This window comes from Anabas testudineus, chromosome 16 (assembly GCF_900324465.2).
Source record: "Anabas testudineus chromosome 16, fAnaTes1.2, whole genome shotgun sequence".
NCBI classification, from domain to species: domain Eukaryota; kingdom Metazoa; phylum Chordata; class Actinopteri; order Anabantiformes; family Anabantidae; genus Anabas; species Anabas testudineus.
In genome coordinates, this window is record NC_046625.1 from 18,472,635 (window position 1) to 18,493,989 (window position 21,355).

General features: G+C 42.0%; 1 protein-coding gene across 5 annotated transcripts in view; it reads right to left on the reverse strand.

Moving 5' to 3' along the window:
* The window catches only part of LOC113168968 (zinc finger protein 516), a 42,355-nt gene extending 21,554 nt beyond the window's left edge, over positions 1–20,801 (reverse strand). For 2 of the 5 annotated variants that reach the window (XM_026370064.1, XM_026370068.1), the window contains exons 1-2: positions 20,707–20,798; positions 17,955–18,119 (exon numbers count right to left, since the gene is read on the reverse strand). The gene's annotated coding sequence lies outside the window, so the exon portion shown is untranslated. Of the gene's footprint in view, positions 1–16,652; positions 16,873–17,954; positions 18,228–20,706 lie in introns of those variants that run through there. The other 3 variants (XM_026370066.1, XM_026370065.1, XM_026370067.1) reach the window with 3 other exon arrangements.
* Between the last annotated feature and the right edge of the window lie 554 nt (positions 20,802–21,355).

Sequence of the window (21,355 nt, forward strand, 5' to 3'; positions counted from 1 at the left end):
TTGTGAACAAATGTTTAGATTTGGTTAGTCCTGTAGTCTAGTACGTATGAATTATACAGTACCAAGGTTTAGCAGAAGGTACACCTCACTGTTTTGCTCCTCTGTGATAGAAAACACTGTCATCCAGCCAGGACATACTTTCATCATAGCAATCATCTCTGAGGCAGCCATGACACAAATCTCCTGCACCCAAGGGTGTGGAGATTGACTTTCATAGACACCGGCTCACTCGCACTGTCACCTTATCACCGATAATGACTGGAGGTTGTTCTCGTGCGGGACATCCCTCATCCATGATGAGATCAGTTTCGTTCCCACACAGTAGCACAGAGACGAGTATTTGAGGTTCAGGAAAAACAACGTACACAGCAGGGAAAAATAAAGAGTGGACCTTCTGTTTAAACGAACACACATACGTGGAAGGGAACTGAGGAAATCAAGAAGTGAAACACAGGGGGCATTTAATGTTGTCCACACATATCTTTTGAAAGTCTGTATGAGCACAGTGTGGGCTTTTAATACTGTTTCATACAGGCAGCATTGAAAGCTTAACAGCCCATACAGAGAGCTAGTCACACACACACACACACACACACACACACACACAGACACTGCTTCACGAACCATAACATACAGAGTACTTTACAAAAAAAAAAAACCTTGCTATCCTCTGAACAGTTGCTCATAAAGCAGAGGCATTCAGTGGTCAGAGGGGGACAGAAGGGATGGTATGGAGTCACACACACACACACACACACACAGTGCAGAGCCAGTGTATTCTCAGACCAATCAATAATCCATTATGAACAAACTGCTCTTCACCTCCCACCCCGCTCTAAACTGACAGACAAAGAGGTCTGCTGTAAGCTCCACAATGAGGAGAAAGAGGGGTAAAGCACAGCTGGATGTGCACACACACTCATCATATGCGCACACACCTGCAGGCTGTTCGCAAAACACACACATGCTGGAGATGTGAGGTTTTTTTGAGGGTGTCGTGTCAGCTGTAGAACAAAGCAAAACAAAACAAAAAAAGCTTTTTGCAAACTTGGTGGTTGACAGATGACGTTCTACGTCGACTGTTAAGTACTGGTGCTACAGGTTTAGTCCACACATTAAAGAAGAAAGAGTTTTTTTTTTCACTACAGATACTGTAGTGAAAAGACAACAATAAGAAAATTCATATCATACTTTCAAATCATATATAACCAATGCAGTAAAGATTATTCCTGCAGTATGTGGTCATTCAGAATTTACTACATTACTCAAATACTTGCACCTAACCACATCTGGCCACGTTTGTGTGTTTATGCAAGCTACATGGGACAATCCTTTTAGAGGCTAAATGCAGATGATGGTGGTGCAGCTGTGTTTAAGTCAGTTCTGGTACAGTTCAGTCAGTTCTTCTTCCTAAAGTAGGTCTCTTCTCTGTGTTTAAGTGTCTTTGGGCATACCACTTTGGCTCTGGTATGATTTGTTTTTGCATCCAGCTTTGTCCATTTGTGCTGCTTTTTTTTTTTGTCTGTCTGCAGTTAGGATAGAAAAATCAAGTGTAGACAATTTATCATAACATTTTCCACCTGCCATAAGAAAACTAGCAGTGCCACAGCCCACTGTATACATCTGATAGACAACGAACGTCTGCGTGTGTTTGTAGTGTGACAAGTTGGTTCCTCTTTGACAGATCTGGCCCTATTTAAACTTTGTCTTCAAGTTGACTCCACTCTCAGTCCAATTTAAGACTAACCTCTTAGCCAATTTAAGACTTTTTTGGCTGAGTTACGTGATAGTTTTCCCTCTTGTCAGGGTCTGTCAGAGCTGGTCATGCTCATAAGCAGGAATAGCAGTGGGGGGCTTTGTGGCATTGTTGGGGTCTCCTATTCCCATCCTATCCTTAGTTCCATCCCTACCCCCTCATCCCTTAAACCCAGCCAGAACAATAGAGGGGGTCCACACCGCATGTCTGCCCGTTCTCAACCACCACCCCTATCCTCTACCCCCCTCTGATAAATAGGCTGAGAGGAGATCCTGCCTGCCTACTCCACTTGCGTGAGAAGGGCCTTTGGATAGAAAAGAGTCCACTGGGTCTGTTGTGTGTTTATGTGTGTGTGTGTGTGTGTGTGTGTGTGTGTGTGTGTGTGTGTGTGTGTGTGTGTGTGTGTGTGTGTGCGTGTGTGTAGGAAATGGCAGGTGTTTGGGTCAGTACTGTCATGTTACATTTTGTTGACCAGTTCTTGCTCATGGGATTATTGGATGGGTCAGGAGGACAAGGGGCTGGTTCTCAGTCCTATAGAGTACACTCCAGCATGTCAAAATGAACTTTGCACAAATTTGGATTTGAGGAAACTACGTACATTGTTCCTTCTTCACCACAGCGCTAAAGTAACAGACATGCAATAATATCTGCCACTATAATTTAGCTTTGTGTAAAGTGAACAAGAGATGCCTGATCTCATGGGCCATCTTCAGCTTCCTCTGGGAGTCTGTGTGTGTTTGCACTGTGTGCATTGTGTGTGCTTGTGTGTGTGTGTGTGTGTGTGTTTCCCTCCCCCCTCCTTCTCAAACTCTGCCTGTTTTTCTCACACCGCTCGTTAACCCTTGGGTGCTCCTGCCCATGGAGTCCCCCCACCCCCACCCCCTTCCTAAACCACAGCAGCATTCCTCTCGCACACTTGCGCATACACAACCACACACACCAAGATCTACTGTCACTGTACAAAGAAGACTAAACTATCAGTACATGATATATATTACAATATATATGTACTGATATAAAATGTATAAAATGTACTGACTGCATGAACACTTTTTGCACCGGTTGAAGGATTCAACTGGTTGTCGCAGCAACAAATTTAATCCTGATCAAAACTTTCATCCAATCATTACCATAAATCCAAATCTTAACCTTAAACTACTAGAAATGATCCAGATGTTCTTGTGTAACAGGAGCATGCTCATTGTCCTTACAAGGATGTTCATGAGTACACCAGTAACTTAGAAGGTCACAACTGTGCATGAATTGAAAAAAGATTTGTCATTGTTTTCTGTTCAAATTCATTCAAATGGCTGCAAAACCCGGTCCTAGCTGTGTTTCTTCCCTTGCTTTGAAATTGAAGGCACACAGAGGCTGAATGGGCCGGAGTCGACACAGAAACAAGTTGACACCAACTTGTTAGTGTCATATCAGTGAAAGCAGAGGAAACACTTGCAGCAACAGTGTTTGATTTAAATCTAAATTGAAACTCCTCCATCTCTTTTCCCTCCATGCCCCGACTGTCCATTCTCCTCACAACTCTTCCTCTGCGCTCTCTGCCATCCATCTGCAGCCCCCAAACAACCTCCGCAAGAGAACCTAAATCAGTCTCTCTGAAGTGTAATTAGACCGGCGACCTCAAATCTGGCCACCAGTCTTTCACACTGTCACACGTTCTGACATAATCGTTTTATTTTGCTGCGGCAAGATGGCCAAGTGGTTAGTGAGTTTACACAAACTCCACACACACACACACACACACACACACACACACACACACACACACACACAAACAACATCATGGACATGGTCCAGTGTTGTAGCATTAGCTGCCAATGTGTCCTTTAGCAAGACAAAGCTTACATTTCAAACTAATCTTAGTGTTGCGTCTAAATGCGCATCTTCAGCACAGCATAAGTGGCCCAGACGACAGCAGGAAGAGAGAACATTAATAAGAAAACAGCCAAGAGTTTTGATTTTGCAATCTGGCTGACTCACAAAATTAATTTTAACGAGCTACAGCTGATAAAATCTACCACAGACAGTTGTCTTTTCACACAGCAACACTGATGCGTGAAGCCTGCATCCCACCAGCTGGCTGCCAGAGAGGGAAAAAAAGGAAAGTTCAACTGTATTAAAGGGCATCGGTTTATAGTCATTTCAAGAATGGTCCAACCACAATGACCCAACACAGCGACAGGGTGGAGGATGGAGCAGTGAGGCCAGTGTTCTACGTACATTTTAAGGAATCATCTTGAGTTCATCCTAAGGTGTTGCATTGATGCTTTTTTCCTGTGCATGAATAGAGAATGCCTGTTTGAATCTTCTTTGCCAACTCATTTACTTGGTTTACTTGTTTTTGTTATTTGCTGTGCAACTTGTTTTTGAACCTGTCTTTACCTTGAGGCAAATTCTGAAGAACACATCCTGCAAGAGCTGTCAAGAGGAGATATAAGAACATAACAGGGCAACGGATCTGCTTTCGACTGTTCCTCGCACATACACACACACGCGCGCGCGCGCACACACACACTTGCAGGCAGGATGGGAGGGCGTCCACAGAAATCTCCTGATGGCTCTACTACAGAAAGAGTGTGTGGGCTCAAACAGGCAGTTGTTGTTGTTGCGAGGTGGTTCACACACTGCTCTAGAGTACACAATAAAAGAAAAACACACAATACACATTATAAAGTAGCACAACTCCATACAAAGTAACCTGTGGGTAAAATTCAGCTTCATCCCCTGAAAAAGGTTTACTGTGTACAGTACCCTCTGTATGTGTGTACGTCTTTGAATACCCCATGAAGACGAAAATATAGCCTTACAGATAAATTAACTTTGGCTGCCACACAGACATTATAAATAGCATTATCACAGAAGCATTACAAAAAATACAATATTACGAAAATGCATATAGAGACAAAGAGACCACAGAAGCTGGAAGTAAAATACAGCATTTCAGGAGAGTTCTTAGTTCAGACCCGAACCTGAACACAAACAACAGGATCCAGAAGCATGTGTTAGGCCTGGCTAACATGAACTGAACTAAGCTGCAGCTCAAAGCCTAGTTCATGCCTCCTGCAGAAGGTGGCACATCATCATCAGTCAGTTGCTTAGCTTATCACAAAGACTACAAACAGAGGCAAACTGCTCCTTGTTTGTTTCATCTGTACAAAAACTAAACTATAAAAACATCACAGGTATATGTAACAGTCCTGCCAGGAACTCGTCCGGTACATCTTGTGTGAAGTGTAATATTAAATTTTCCTTGTTTATTTCACCTGATTTACAGTTTTGCATTCATGTACTTCCTCATCTCATTTGTAGCCAGACAAAAAGTACATCACCCAAATTGCCAAACAATTCCTTTAAAAGATATTCAGTATAATAAAGTGCCAATTACTGCACAATTTATTGTCTTGGGGATGATTATAGAGATATCTAAGTTCACTGATGCACCATAAACACATTATTGACCATCAAAAGTCCCCGACGGAATATTCTAGGGAGTTTTATTTGTGTATGTGCTAAAAGATCTGCCCTGAATCTCGCAGCCAAAAATAATAATAAAAAAAAGGAGCACCACACAGGAGCTGAGGCTGCTAGATGAGAATAACAAACGTTGTTAGTCTTTTGTACAGGACACAGAGTTTTTCTACAGCGTGCGCTGATGACACATTTCTTTCATACACAGGCTGACAGACATTACAGTGGGAGAGCGCTTATGTGGCTATGTGGTCGTGATGGATGGCTGTATAAAAAGAGCTGGAGATCCCATCTGGGTCACGTCTTATCAAGCTGACTGATTCACATTGATGAAATCATGTCGGCTTGTTAACCTGCCCAGTGGAAAAACTCTAAACTAATACTGAGGAAAACAAAGCAGCATCTGAACAGAGAGCGGGAGAGGGATGCATGTCAAGGAGAGCAGAAAAGGCAGAGCAAATAATGAGAGGGAGGGCAGCAGAGGGAAGATAAGTGGTAAATAGTGATGTAAAGTCAAGGCTGGAGATGGATTGGGATAATAAGAGCTGACTGTGAGGGAGAGAGAATGGGAGATGTGAGAGATGGAGCCAGGCAGAGGGCCAGCGAGAGAAAACTAGGCTGTGGGATGGACGCAGCAGAAAATGCCCATCATGCAAGAGTGCTCTGACTTCTTAGGAATTTGGACTATGGATCACCACTGACTGATGAGTAGACTGGTAAAAAAAAACAATGTCTCTTTGGTTATGAATGTGTCTTATATTTGCTCACCTTCTTTAAAGAAGTATGACTTAACCACTCAACACATGACTACACAGCTTGTTATGACTGATATTCTTTGCAGTGTAACCATAGCACAGGAAACTGGCCAGAATCCACTCCCTAAACATTCATCCAATAGTCCTACAGAGACAATCTGCTAGTTTTGTTACACTGTAATCCCCTCACCCTCCAATCAAGCCGCACTGCACAGTGTAAATGTACCTGTTTGTGCAACAATATGTGTGTGTGTGTGTGTGTGTTCACCAGGCTGGTGTGTAGGTGGATTTCTGAAAAGGTAGGTGCCTCTGTGAGGGAAACAAATTTTAATTTAACATTTTCCTCTGTTTTCACAGAAATTTCTTTTTTTTTTTCTTTGATTTTATGAATTCAAAGAACTCTCCCACCAAATAGTTAGCAGTTTCATTCATGCCTAAGAAACCACCAGTGTGTATAATGGTGGGAAACATCTGTCTCTAGAGATTTAATTGGAAAAGACAATTTCTTAAAAGCAGCTATTAAAAATGATGTCTGCTGCAGTGTGACAAGTTTCCTTGCACTTCATGACAAAGAACAAAGATAACATCATACACAGATGACTTAGATGAGATTCAAAATGGGGAGAAAAAAGCTAGATGACTAAGTAAATTACATCCACGACATGTGATTGAAAATCATGTGCTGAAGGATATAATAAACGCAGAAGGGGGGGGGGGGGGTTGAATCAGCCATTTCTCCAGTTCATCTTCCCTTCTGATGCAGGTGGGCTTAAGAGAACCAGATCACAGCATCCTGTCAGTAAACAAGCAGCATTCCTCGGTGCGCCTGTTTGCAATAAAGCCTGATTTGCACCAGTTTCTGTGTTTAGACAGTAGTGGGTTCACCAGATCAACATCTGGAATGTCAGACTAACAGTCTATGTGGTAATGGGCTACATAATGTCAGTGGGATGTCAATGATAACAAATTGCTGTCAAGTGAATAGTGTGTGTTCTAGGTTTTTATTTTAAATGATGGAAAATATCCTCTTTAGGGTTAGTTTGCAGTATAAACCACCTTTTTGGCTTTCCTTTCTAAGCCCTTTTGGACACACTAAACACTAAATTAGATGAGCTAGAAACAACAACAAGGTATTAATGTAATTGAGAGCATTAGCATTTAGCTCAAAGCAATACTGAGCATAGTGACATAGCTTTATACAGGCTGGTGTGCTTATACAATCTTATTCTTGTTTCTTTTCCTTCCCTTTAGCTCTGACACAGTGTTCAGGGAGCTACAGCACCATGTATTTTGTTCACCAACTTAGTGATGTTTCACTGTTAGACCACAGCCAGGAGCATTATATAATGCCCTTATTATATGTGCAGCATAAATACTAAGCCCTGTGTTACTTACTATTATACGCCAATAATCAATTACTTGGTGGTTATTAAAGACAAGGCAGGCTGTAGTACAAAGTGCCGGCTAGGAGCTTGTGTGGCAGGAGATACAGTATGTGCCTGAATTTGAATATGGTTTGTATATACTGTATGACATAACAATGTACCACACTCATATAAAAAGTGTTATACTGCATGATAGCAGTAGTACAGCAATAATTTCAGATAACTGTGATATGGTAAGTATCATTCATTTTGACAACTGTACAAAACGGCAGCTCCCCTCTGCTCTCTACTTAATGTTGAACTATCAATTCACAGGAGCAACCAACGGTAATATAGGAGAAAGCAAATTTTGCATAATGTTTGCACAACACTCCCAGAAGAGATCAGATGCCATCCAACGGGAGTTACCTTCATCAGCCAGGCAGCAAAACAGCCATTAAAGCCAACCCACCAGCCACTCAGCCACCACTAAAAACCCACAGGCCTGTTACACAAGAAATAAGCGACAGCGGATTACATATACTGTCATTCTCTCCACATCGCACCAGTGGACAGATTTACACAACACACTGTTAGGCGCACAGACTCAAAGGCTGCAGGACGGGTTAGTAAAAATCGAGACACTCACTTTCTGAAGAGTATCGCACATATACAGTAGAGAGAGAGGGAAAGAAAAAGGATTCTAAACTTACATGTATTTGTATGAATCTAAGATAAGCAAATCAAATAGTCACGTGGAAATGAAACTGAAAAAAGCTTCAGCTTACAAAGGATGAACAGAGACATTTTGTTTGAGATGTATACGGTTATGAGAGGATCAGAGGAGGCTCCAGTGCAAATGCTGAATCAACAACAGTGACATGATAATGTTTTTTTTTGGCAGATTAGAAAAAGGTTTGCTCGCTGTTTCACTATGTATCTGCATAACTGATTGCAAATGTATTGTTAATCAATAGCACACTTGATTCTGGTTAGAATTGGTAGCACATGTTTTAATATTGTACGATATAAATGCTGTTTTAGGGGCTTTTCTGCTATTATAAAATTCATTTATTCATTTATTATGAACAATGGCAGTTTCAATAAAATACTGAAATTTGGAACAAGATTATTTGATTCCTTAATTAACGAGCTGGCAGTAACTACAAAAATCCTAAAACATACAAGTAAAGCACTCCACCTCAAATCTATCTGGGACAATGATGTCTGTGAAGCCTGCTGTCCAGGTATTTAAACCTAAGCATATCAACTGCTTGTGGGACTGCTGGCTCAAACCTAGCTGTGGGATCAATATGCATTTATAATGAGCTATATCTGTGTGTGTACAGATGCCAGCTACGGCCTTAAATAAGCACATTAGGAAATGGTGCACCCATAGCATGTATAGTCTGGGGGTAATGAGCATCACAGATTAAGATTTCTTAATTCAGTTAAGTGCAACTTATCACTTCTACTGACATAAATATGCACATTTGCAGTTTTTTTTTTTTAAGGTTACATTATCAGCTCTTTTTCTGGGTGAAGACTTATGGCCATGGTTAGGCTGAACCCCGCCTGGCTCCCAGTTGGAGACTAAGTATAAGATTAAGGCTCCAGAAATGGGTCAGATTTTTCTATGTCACTTATTAGGGTTTGGTTTTTTAGGGAAGACGGGCTTTTGTGGCCTTCGTTAAGACTATTAATTGGGTGATTTTTTGGAGTTGGTCAGGTATAATCTGATGAGATTAACGGCTATGCTCTTTAAATAGAGTTCTGTGGCCAGGGATTAGCTGATTGCAGTCAGTCCACCTCAGGAGCAACAGATTTTCATCTCCATGGTTTTAATTTTAGGGGGAAATGTAGAAGCATCCACTAGTATAACATAGTCACAATACTGTATCATGTGTGTACCTGTGTGTATAAAGTAATAGATTTTTTAAATGAAAGTCTAAAGTGCTCTGCAGGTCTCACTCCATTGTTTCTAGTTCTTATGTGATCATACTGGAAAAGCTCTAGTGTTGGGATGGTGTTAATGTGGGATGGTGTCTACAGGGCAGGAGATGGAGAGGGAGGACTACCAACCGCCCTTCCTTTTTCCCTCAACTATCCTCCTCACATCTGGATCCAATGTGGGAACGGGGCACTGAGGCCAGAGGGATAGCTGAAGAGAGGGCGAGAGTGTGCTGTGGGATTCTTTACAAAACATCAAGAGCCAATGGAAAAAGTTGATGGTAGTGCTGCTGCTGGTGGTGGTGGTGGATGTGAGGCGAGGGGTTGTGTGTGTTGTGGTGGTGGTGGGAAGGTGGAGAGGTGTGTGTGTGTGTGTTGTGTGTGTGTGTGTGTGTGTGTGTGTGTGTGTGTGTGTGTGTGTGTGTGTGTGTGTGAGGGAGGGGGGTGCTAAAAAGCTCCCTGTCTTTTTCTTCACTGTGTAGTTGACTACAAGCCCCCCGAGCAACAGACAGACAGCTGGGAACTGAGGTAAGTAGCAAACAGCAGCTCAGGAACAATGAAGGAGCATAAATGCAGACAAGGTAAAAAAAAAAAAAATCTGGTAATCCTGCTCTTAACAGCACAAATACACTGGATGTAAGATCATGATAACACCCTAATTAGACAGCCCTACATACTTACATATGGTTACTGTTCAGCTACTGTGTTGATTAAAACACAGGAATCAAAGGAATGTAAATACTTGCAACCACTGCACTTTGTAAAATACTACTCCATCAATTCATCACTGCACTTCTATGATGTTGTCAGATCAAAGTCAAAGAGTTAAAAAGTAGGAAAGTTACAGTAGAACCAGAAATATTTTGCACTTCACACATTTTATTTTCTCGCCTACATTACCCACAATGCATCTAGAGGGTGGAAATACCACTGCATACATTTTTACTTATACATCGCAAGAATCCTACCTGTTGATTAGTAACTCTCAGAATCGACAATGAATTCACATGCATCACCAGTATCATAAATCCAGATTAGATTAGATAGTATGCAACTATAACTCTGATCCACATGTAGATCTGGGCTCACTAGCCCCTGGACAAACTTCCTCTACCTAACCTCTGTCCTGAGTGACCCCTGCTGCCATGTCTACACACACATGGTGTGTCATCAGCGACCCGATTTTTACGCTTCAAGTCTATTGAGCTCTGAGCGCTTCAGAAACGTGGGTGACCTACAACTGAACACTCTGCCTCAAAGCCTGCTGTGTAGACCCCGATGGAGAGCCAGAGCTATTGCTGCTGCTGCTCTGCTAACGTGTTGCTCATGCAAAGCCCTCTGTGTGTGCTCCCTGCAGGAGCTACTCCAATTACTATTACTAGTACCTGTCTCTTGCTAAACCCGGCATGCTTTATTATTCCCTTCACTACAAAGCGTAAAATAAATGAAGGTAGTAAGACTGATGAATCACCTGTGGTGATTTCCCAAGTACAGTTAAATTTCAGTGTACTCACCAGTTCACCAGTTTTTCAGTACTAAGTACTGCCCTAATTTGGATTTTCCAATAATAAAGCACTTTTACTATTCTTCACTATTTTGACTCATTTAGAGACAGCCCACAGTGTCATAGTGTTCCATATGAGTGGGTTCCCCTACCAGAGCAGGGGTTTCTTTTCTTTTCCCACAGCAGACGGATGGAACAATAGTGATATGCAGCCACATTAACAGCAGCATTTTCTAGAAATCAATGTAATCACTCCTTATTGATGTATTTTTTTTTCTTATATTATAATCCCATAATTGACAAATGCATCATGTCCTATGTAATGATCAGAGAGGCAAAATGTGTGCGACTGGATAAAGTTCTATCCATCTGTACCCCTTCTCCTTTAGACACACGTGAATGAACACACACACGCACACACACACACACACACACACACACTGAAGTGCATGACGGCAAGGTTAGGCTGACATCAGTGGCTAACGATCAGTTTTTCTGTGGGCTGAATGATTAGCTGCAGTAGCCTGGAGACATATCCAGCTTGTTTCCCTAAGTTAGTCAGACATGCAACATCACTGGCTTTCAATTTGCAGTAACTACATCTACTCTCTTCCATTTTCTCTGACATGGTGCAAAAAAGAGAGGTTTTTATAGACTAATAGATAATGTTAACAATGTAGTGAATGTGGGTCGGATGAGACAGGGCAGAACAAAAAGCAGAACAGACTTTGCTGTATTTGAAGTTGTTTTCATTCTACACTAAATGGTTCCTTTAGAGTGATGAGACAACATGTCGTGTGTGTGTGTGTGTGTGTGTGTGTGTGTAGAGTAAGTCATTACATATTTACATAGAAATTAAAGTAATAATAATAATAATAAAAGTTTGAAAATACTTTTAAAGTGGTAATCCACAGCTTTTCATGACTTTTTTTCCTGCTCCCTCTTCCTATAATTCACTTGTAACCGAATCTTGGATTATTCTGTTCATAGAGGCCGAGCTCCTATAAGTTACCCTCCTTTCTTTGTCTGCACTGCCACAGTGGCCACTCTTCCTGTCTTCATTCTAAAAACAACAAACTGCAAACAAAGCATGACTGCCTATTAGCGTGCATGTGCTACTAGGCTAATGTAGCCTTGTTTCCTTCAAACAACCATAAAAGACCTCGATTTGTGTTATATAAGTGAATTTTTGTTGCCTTCTTCATTCCCATTGGGAGGGAGTTTATTAACTGGAACAGAATGGTAAATGCTGAAAAGGAGCCTCACTGCTTAGGAAACAGTCCACCCAACCCCCACCCCACCCTTAATGCCCTCTGGGCTGCTGTGAGTTTGGATTAAGTTATGGGTGCCATGTCCCCTCCCTGCCGAGCCCTGTCGTTACCCCTCCAAAACACACACACACACACACACACACACACACACACACACACACACACAGACACCTACATGCTATATTTGTGTGTCATACTGGTCTATCAAATATGAGAAAGGCCATTAGGAAGGCCACGGAGCTGCAGAGAGATAAACAAACTAGGCAGATGAGATAAAAAGGAATGTGGAGGTGAGAAAAGCTGGTTTTACAGAAGATTAGGCAGCACAGGATGTGATGCATTGACTAAGACACTATAGATCAAAGTATGCCTAATCTGATCTCCGTTATGCTTTCCATCAATCAGACTGTTTTGTCGACTGGCTGAGTGAATGATAAAAATGTATTTATGTAACAGAGTTGACAGTATCCTTTCTTAAAATACAATCTAATTGGAATATGAGCATGTGTATGTGGCTGTGTGCAGGATGTGTGTGTAAAGCAGTGGATCGATAATCTACTACAGTGACATCTGGGTTGGACAAAGAGTGCTGCTCCTTCCCCCGGCAGCTCTCCGCTTCTCTCTATCGCCCTCTCTCAATCCCTGATCACAGCCACGTGGTTTACTGGGCTATTTCTCTCTAAGCGTATTCCTCTTCTTTAATCCCACGGCAATCACAGCAACAATGCCAAGCATTGGTTGATAGACAAAGGCAGACATCTATTAACTATGATTGCTATGTCAGCTCAAAGCTGATAAGCACTGCTAATGAATCTACACACAGCTCAGTGCTCAGATTGTTATTTCATTGGATCATCAATAATGTGTAAGATGGAAAATCAACATGAGCGACTGTGTTAGGTAGTGAAGTATGTACTGTAGTGAATGTGCTTTGATTTGGATTGAAATTCTACTTTCTGTACAACACCAACACGGTTCAGTTCAACTATTCATGAACTCACAAGGAGATCTAAAGCTGCTTGGATCCCTAACAGGCCCCGGCTCCAGCGAAGTGGCCTCAGAACAAACACAGAAGAACCAATAGTGTCGATGCCCGACCCTGATTATCAGCCTCTCAGTGTGGTCCATTTCGGATTTGAGTCTTGTCTTTGCACAGCTATTAAGATAATCATTTATTAGTCTGATCTGGCGTATTCTCATCGGGAGAACACGTACACTGCTTCCCATGATTCAGAGTAGCTGGATACAGGCAGGTTACAAATAAGGTGTTCAGAAATAAATCTAATCAGAGAAATTAGTATAATGGGAAACAACTTGCACTAACTATTGTTCACATTAAATGTTTGGCATTAACCTGTCAGTGTCAGCAAACTGGGGATTTACTGGACAATATTAATAATGTAGCCTTTTATAATTTATTGAAAAACATGGTATATTGCTGCAACTAATTATTGTGGGTTGGTTCTGCACCCACACTGAGCTGTTGTTACAATAGAAATAACACTGCCATGTTTTTATTTGTAGGCCTGATGAAGACAATGTGTGACAAAACATACGTGTAAGCCTATATTAAACACTTATTGTAAATACAAATGCGGAAGTGCGCTTAAATAAACACCCCACAAACCTTGTATATAATTAGATTTTCCAGATTAAAGTTGATGTCATTTTAAGATTTGGTTACAGATATTTATTTCATGCTTAGCATGGAGTAAATTAATATCTCTATCTGCATATACAGTAGTGAGATATTTCATTACCATTCAACTTATTTAGCTTTTGCAAGTCTATATAAAACTCTAAGGAGCAGCTTGTCTGGAGGAAGATATGTAGTATAGCTTGCACTTTGTGAGTTCCCAGGTGGCATTCACAGGGGTTTTCCACACCCGCAACTATTTCTGAGGAATAGCATTTCTGTCACAATGTTAAGGTTTGATGACCTTAAGGTCTGGATAGTTGAATATGAATTCAACTGTCCAGATTTAAAGAAAACAAAATTGTATATGCAACAGTTGCACCTTACCCTGCACTACTACCACATTCCTCTCTCCCCTCCCCACTACCATGTGTGAAGTAAAATGGGCCTGTGCCTAAATCCCCCCTGCCAGCACCTCCCCTACCCCTCAACAACTCTAACCCCTCTCCTATCCTAATCCTCTGATTACTAGATCATTTTCTTTGGGTCTAATTTGACCAGTTATCGGGCGTCGGTTTGCTTCCTGGACAGTGCTGGTTAGCTCAGCACAGACACTGATCCACAGAGGTGTGACCCAAATAAAAATATAAGAAAACTACTATCTTATCATGTTTTTCCTAATAAAAATGGCATACGAAAATACTGACTGTGTGTATAGTTGCAGGAAATCAAAATTCCTTGTGATTATCCCAGGTGCTAAACAATATATTTCTCATAGAAGACTCATTTATAATTTAATCCAGGAGCTTGGTGCTTCTGAGGCTGACACAGAGAGATTGCCCTTTCAGGGTGGAAACCCCCACAATGCACCAGGGAATCAATGCCATCACCACAGAATAGACACTAGACCCCGTATTAAAATGATGTTACTCCCTGGACCACCAGCAAAGAAACACGCACTTCTTCCTTTTTTCTTTTTCACCCAACATTCAACAGAAAGAAACATGACACACAAGATTTCAGCCTAACTGACTCGGTAGGAAAACATATCTGTCTTGTGACTTGATGTCTTCACTTTTTTTTCACATCCATTCTAGTTCATTATTATGAAAGCCACACAACATTAACACGAACAGTCTGGACAGAGATGAAGAAGTAGAGTCAAGGCAGGGTAGCAATTACACCCTAAAAAGAACTGAAGGGATTCAATTTATGACATACTGTAGCTATGCACATGGACAGTGCTGGAAACCACCCACAGACACACTGGTCCATGCTAATACTTTTAAAAAACTAATTTTAGAAAAGACAAATCTGAAGCTTGTTGTAAAAATTAACTTTAAGTATGTTTTTCTAAATTCTGCTTTAACTAACAATTTGACACAAATACAGCCAAAAGAAACAATAAGTAAACAACACTGGTGTACTATAAACTTCTAAGTTGATACAGTGAACTTTTTACCTTAGCTTGCTTAAGGCTACTAAATGCTCCAGTTCACTAGTGATGTTCGATTAGTCAGTATTCTGTGATGGACTAACTATTTAACTTGTTTTCTAATATCACCTTATTTATAGACCTGGTCAATTCATCAGCCGAGCTCTAAATGAGAGCAATGACAGTGAACCAGACCAGAAAACCAAAACAACAAGCTAAAAGTCACTTCAAAAAAAGAAAAATTAATTAAAAATCATCTACTCTGTGTGGCTAAAAGGGTGAGTCTCATTCTGCACTGCTGCCAGGCTGTTCAACAAGTGTGTGTCACAGCCATCTCTATGTTGAGATATGAACAGGAGCATTCTACTAAAATATATTTGATAAAAGCTACATACTGTTGCTTGAATTTGAACTGCTACAGTCAATAGGTTCTCAATTAGTAAGCAAGAAAAAAAAGTTTTATCACACATGAAACTCTGTCATATTACCTTAAAACTAAGTCTTTGTAGTGTCGAACGCCCCCCCCCCCCCCTCATCTCCCACCCCCCAGTTGGTGAAGGTAAATGACTATGTCCATGGTGAAAAGGCACAAGGCAGTAATGAGTAATGAAAACAGCCGAGTTAGTGCTGCCATTCAGTAAAGGCCCTGCTGCTGTGGAATGTGAGGCGCCATTCATTCACATGGGTTAAAAATGCATTTCTGCCACCACAAAGCCCTGCCTTGTACTCATTGTTTCTCGCCACACCAATAAAACACTTCCACATTCTGAAGGGAGAAGACAAAAAAAAATTAAATTGCTAATTTTACTCCCACAGATACAAGAAAGGGTGCAAGGAGGGGAGGTGGGGGTGAACCTCAGTAAAAAAAAAAAAAAAAAAAGTCAAGTCTTTGGAAGAGATAAAGGGCCACGGTAGAGTTGAAAGTTTGATCGTGATAAGCACAGTGATGGAAAAGTAAGCACACATGCTGCTTACAAAAGACAAACAGCGCTATTGACAAAAGCCAAATGTATGCAGCATTTATTCAGTGGGAAAAAGGAGGCACAATGGTGGAAGGCAATCAAATACAAAAGCTTCACTTGAGTCACATGTGAGCTCTCGAGGTATCACTTAATGAATATGAGGCATCTGCGACAGGCCCCTTAGTGAAAAATAAAAATTCTGAACAGACTCATTTTGGAACTGTGGTAAGAGCGTCAATCAGCATGAATCACATTTGTGTTAGTCAACTGACAGCCACAAGATACACATATATACATGGAGTAGGTCATGTTCCTCTTCTGATTTGAACTTAAACGCAGCATGGTTTAGACACCGTCTAAAAAAGAAAAATCCCGACTCTACATTTTCAGGTAGAGTTAAGCCAGTTTGTGGCTTCCCCTTAAATAGACATGTCAAAAACAAGCACGACTCGCCAGTAATGATGTTACACCACAATCTGCCACCAAATCATTTACTTACACTTTCCCTAAAGCTTTACCAAAATAAATGTGTTTACCTTCTGAATCTCGCCTGCTTCCATTAACGGGGCCGGTGCACAGGTGGCGCTCTTTAGAACTATTTATTTTCTGGCAGTCAATTTTAGGAAGTTAGATCGTTCGTTGTCGCTGTGCAGCGTCGTATGGGTGTTACGTTCACTTGTACAACCCTAGAGTGAGAGCTGCAGGCTGTAGAAGAAATGTTTAACATAACGTCTGAAATCTGACATGGGGGAGACAATGTAATCCTGTCTGCAAAACAACCCTCCGTCTCTCTTCCTCCCTCCCTCCCTCCCTCCCTCCCTCCCCTGCTTCTCTCTGCTTCTTTCTCTTTCTGTATGTGTGTGTTTATCTCTCTGTGTGTGTGTGTGTGTGTGTGTGTGTGTGTGTGACCTTATACAAAACAAAAGGCAGTATCTTTCAACAAGTACAGAGGAAAACAGTACACCGCACAAAGTCAATATCAAAGTAGAGAAGTACAGAATAGAAAGTTGAAGAGATTATTACTGGAATAAGGTAATAAGTGTGAGTGTTCATAGGATGATGCACCACATGCTAGAAACATACATGTAGGCTGAAACCCACCATCACTCACCATGAATCCTTGTGCGTGTGTCTGAATTCCAGCTGCACCAGATAAGACAGCAGCTCTCCTTTTACATATTTTCTTTTTGTTTTACATGTTGTATTCCTCAAACTACACACACAAGGCTGATACCATGTTTTGACACACGTGCACGTGAGTGCGTGCGCACACGCTGCCTCTTTTTTTTTTTTTTTTTTTTCTCCTCTCTCCGCTGCAAACTATCCCTTTACATAACTATCTCTTGTGATAACTACTCCAGCCTGCTCTTTAGCTGATGGTGACTACGACAGTCCCGGGATATTTCTATAACATACCTGTGGCAGATCTGGAGCCTGAAGAAGCTTTATTCTTAACTTGAGTTTACAGCTTCATCATATCACCTGTAATAGAAGTACACACTTCCTTGATGAACTAACTAACTGACATCTTAAATGTGTCCTAACATTGTTGGGGCTCTTTTTTTTTTTTTTTTTTTTTTTGGCATGGTCTCAGTCTCTTATCAGCACAGCATTCCTCAAAATGACCCTTATCTCCAATGTAGCACATGTACTTTTGCTGCCCTTTTCTTTATCAGCCCTGTCGCTTCACTATTAAAGGGAATGACTAGGTCCAAGCCAAACAGTCTCTAATAGCCACACAGTGAAGCAGCAGCAGCAGGAGCAGCAGGAGCAGCAGCCCCGACGAACACACCCTCTAAATAGCAAACAATAATAATTATATACAGTCACTTCCTTACCAGTTGAAACACCGCTGAGCTCAAACAGTCACACGCACAGAAAAACAGGACCGGTGCAGCTCTCCATAAAAACAAATGAGAAGAGTCCGGATCCAGCGCGCACTGGAGACCCGCTGTTATCCTCCAGAGCCGCGGCTGACGGCAGCGACCCGCGGCTCAACTTTGCTGAAAACCGTGGAGAATTATTATTATTATTATTATTATTTGTATTATTATCTCAGGCGAATTCCTGTCTCCTTGTGTTGCCGAGTAGTACAGGTTCCTCTCTCTCTCTCTCTCTCTCTATTTCTCGTCTCTTGTCGTTTCACTAGTGCTGCCTTCAGGTGGTGTCGGACATATTGTTGTTTTCTACCGAAGGCTGGCAAAGCCAGAAATTCCGTGGCGAATTTAAACAAAAAGGTGCTGCTTGTGGTTCGTTGGCACACTTTCCATACGAAAGCTGGACTTTTATACTATCAGGTGATTAATACTTAGCCCATCCACATAGTCAATATGTGTCCAGGACGGGGCAATGCATTGTGGGAATAGTGTAGGAGAGAGCGTTAACATTTGGCTAGAAACGTGTTTCAAGCACTGTTAACAAGGAGTCCGTCGATAGAAAAGTAATCAGCTGTACTTGGCTGACTTTTTAATTATGTTTCAAATAGATCTGAAGTTTTGTATTTGTCATTTGAGCAATATTATTTTGTTTTATATTATAAATATAATATTATTATTTGTTTTGCCCTGCTAATCAGTCTTCACCCTCTCCTCTCCCCTCCCCCGCCCTCTGCCACACTAAAGACCTGTCCTTCCAATTTTAAAATTATTATCCTATGGGTTTCTGATCAAAAAATTCTAACACGCAAATGTCGGTGCTTACGTGGGCCGCTGAACGCACCATCGTTGGGATGAAGCTCTGGTGTGTGTGTGTGTGAGTGAGAGAGAGAGAGAGAGAGAGAGGGAGGGAGGGAGGGTGTGTGTGAAACACGGAGGACAAGATCGAGGGCGAAAAAAGGAGAAGCAGAAAAAGTTTGTCCCTGCGGTGTAGTCCTTGTCACTAAACCCCATCATTCCAGGTCGCACATGTCACCGGATCTTTGCTTCATTTACGTCTCCATCGCCTCCTACCGATCAGCTGTTCTGTTTATGTGTGTTTGTTTAGTCTAAACTGTCCAGAGAAGAGAAGAGAAGAGACAAGGGGCGACACTAAACATTTGTCCCCAGCTCAATCAGCAGTCCCAGCAGCATACATGCGCACTCGGTTTCGTGCGTAAAAGGGCACGTCGGTGCCAGGTGGCAGATAGCATTATCTGCGATGGGGTTGCATACTTACTTTTGTAAACACACACACACACACACACACACAGAGACACACACTCGTGTCGGTGCAGTCACCTGTATGCACACGTCACACGACGGAGTGAAACCAGAAAACGTCATTTACTCGGACTTGTCCGCTGTCCGCTGTCCACCCCACACCCACCCCTCGTGCAGCCCGCAGCTTAGTCCCATTGTGTCCGTCTGCCGTAACAGCAGGCTCACATCTTGTAGGTGCATCATTATTAGGGGACAAAAAAAAGTTAGATGCATGCGGACCCTCCACCTCCCACACACACACACACACACACACACAACACCCGATCGACTCCTCCTTCGCCACACTTCACCACCCTTCCTCAAAACACACGCACCTACACACACACACACACACACACACATACACACACACACTCGCACACCGTATGCAGATAAGCTCAGAGCGCTAGAGCTGGCGCAGAGATTGAAAAAAAAAAAAAAAAAAAGAAGAAGAAGAAGAAGAAGAAGAAATGCGACACACCAGAGAGCTTCCAGCGGTTTCACATCCTCATATTAATGACAAGAAAGAGCCACCGTTCCGGCTGCAGGCACCTGTGCCTTGCTCAGAGGCAGTTGTGCCATGCCTATTATGTAGGACACCACTTCCTAATATGGATATACCCCCCCTCCACCACCAACACCAGCCACCCACCTCCTACCCCTCCCTAACGTCCACTTCCACCCTCTGTGTGTCCGCATCAGTGAATTTAACTCTTTTTTTTTTTCTGTTTTTAAATAAGATAAATCCTCCATCCTCCTCTTGGATGTTCTGCGCGCTATGATTTCTTTTTCCACTCTACCTCCAGCTCCGTAAACGCCATGAATCTGTGTGTGTGTGTGTGTGTGTGTGTGTGTGTGTGTGTGTGTGTGTGTGTGTGTGTGTGTGTGTGTGTGTGTGTGTTTGATGCTGCTGTGATAGAGTATGTTGTCCTAAAAATGTACTCAGGGAGAGATGAGCGTGTTCGGGGAGCCGGCGGAAAGTTTGCTGAATCTCGAGGATGTCGGTGGAGGCTGTGAGGCTGGTCGTGCTGACATTATTCCTGCACTGTGTGATTTGAATAGCTCACTTCAGGCTGCTTCTCGGAGCTTGACATTAAGTATGATGACTCACGTAGTAGATCACAAGTATCATCAAGCTGGCACAAGTTAGACACCGTCTATGAAAAGTCAAATGAATTATTTATTTATCTATTTTTACGCACTTCTGGTTCTGTTACCACGAGATGATCACCGACAGTAGGTCATACTTTTTTTTTTTTTTTTTTCTACATCCACTCTCTTGCCTGCATGTAACCTATTTCTACATCATGATCAAACAATCGTTTTTCACCCTTCTGCCCCAAATTGAAAAGACACGGAGTGGTCCGGTACGGTGTGTATGTGTATCAAAGAAGGAAATCAGAAATCTGCGTACCTGTTTCATCCACAAGAATAGGCCAGTGTGATTTCAAGAAGCACAGACAATCCTAAAGGTGAAAGCATGCTCTTTGCAGTGTATGCTGAAGTGCATGATTGAGTAGGTCAGCTCCATTCCGTCCCGCGGGGGACGACGGGGAGTCCTCTCTGCGATTATTTCCGTAGGGTTTACATGTTTCGTTTTTTTAAAATTAAATGCGTCCGTGTAAATATGAGGATTTGAGGACATCTGTAAGGGATACGAAATGTTTTCATTTCGGTGCCTCCGCCCGAGTTTTGATAATTTCCTGGCACCCCTTTTCCGCAGCCGAGTGGTTTCTCCCGCATTAAATGGAACTATCTGCTATTATCTCATCAGCGAAAAGTTGTTGATACTGCTAAGGACTAAAAAAAAAAAAAAGTGCACAAAGACACGGGCAGTGACCATCTTAGCGACTTCTTCACCCTTATGTTGAGATGTGAAATGATGCTACAGGGGAATCAGTGTGGTGTCTTTCACTCTTTGGCGCTCGACTGATTGTATTGATAGCTGATAGTTGATCCACCCTGTTGCAATAACAGCTGTTTGGGAAACTTATGGGAAATGCTGTCGAAGTACAGCTCACTTTTACGCCTATTCCATTAAATTACGACTGAACTAAAGTCGA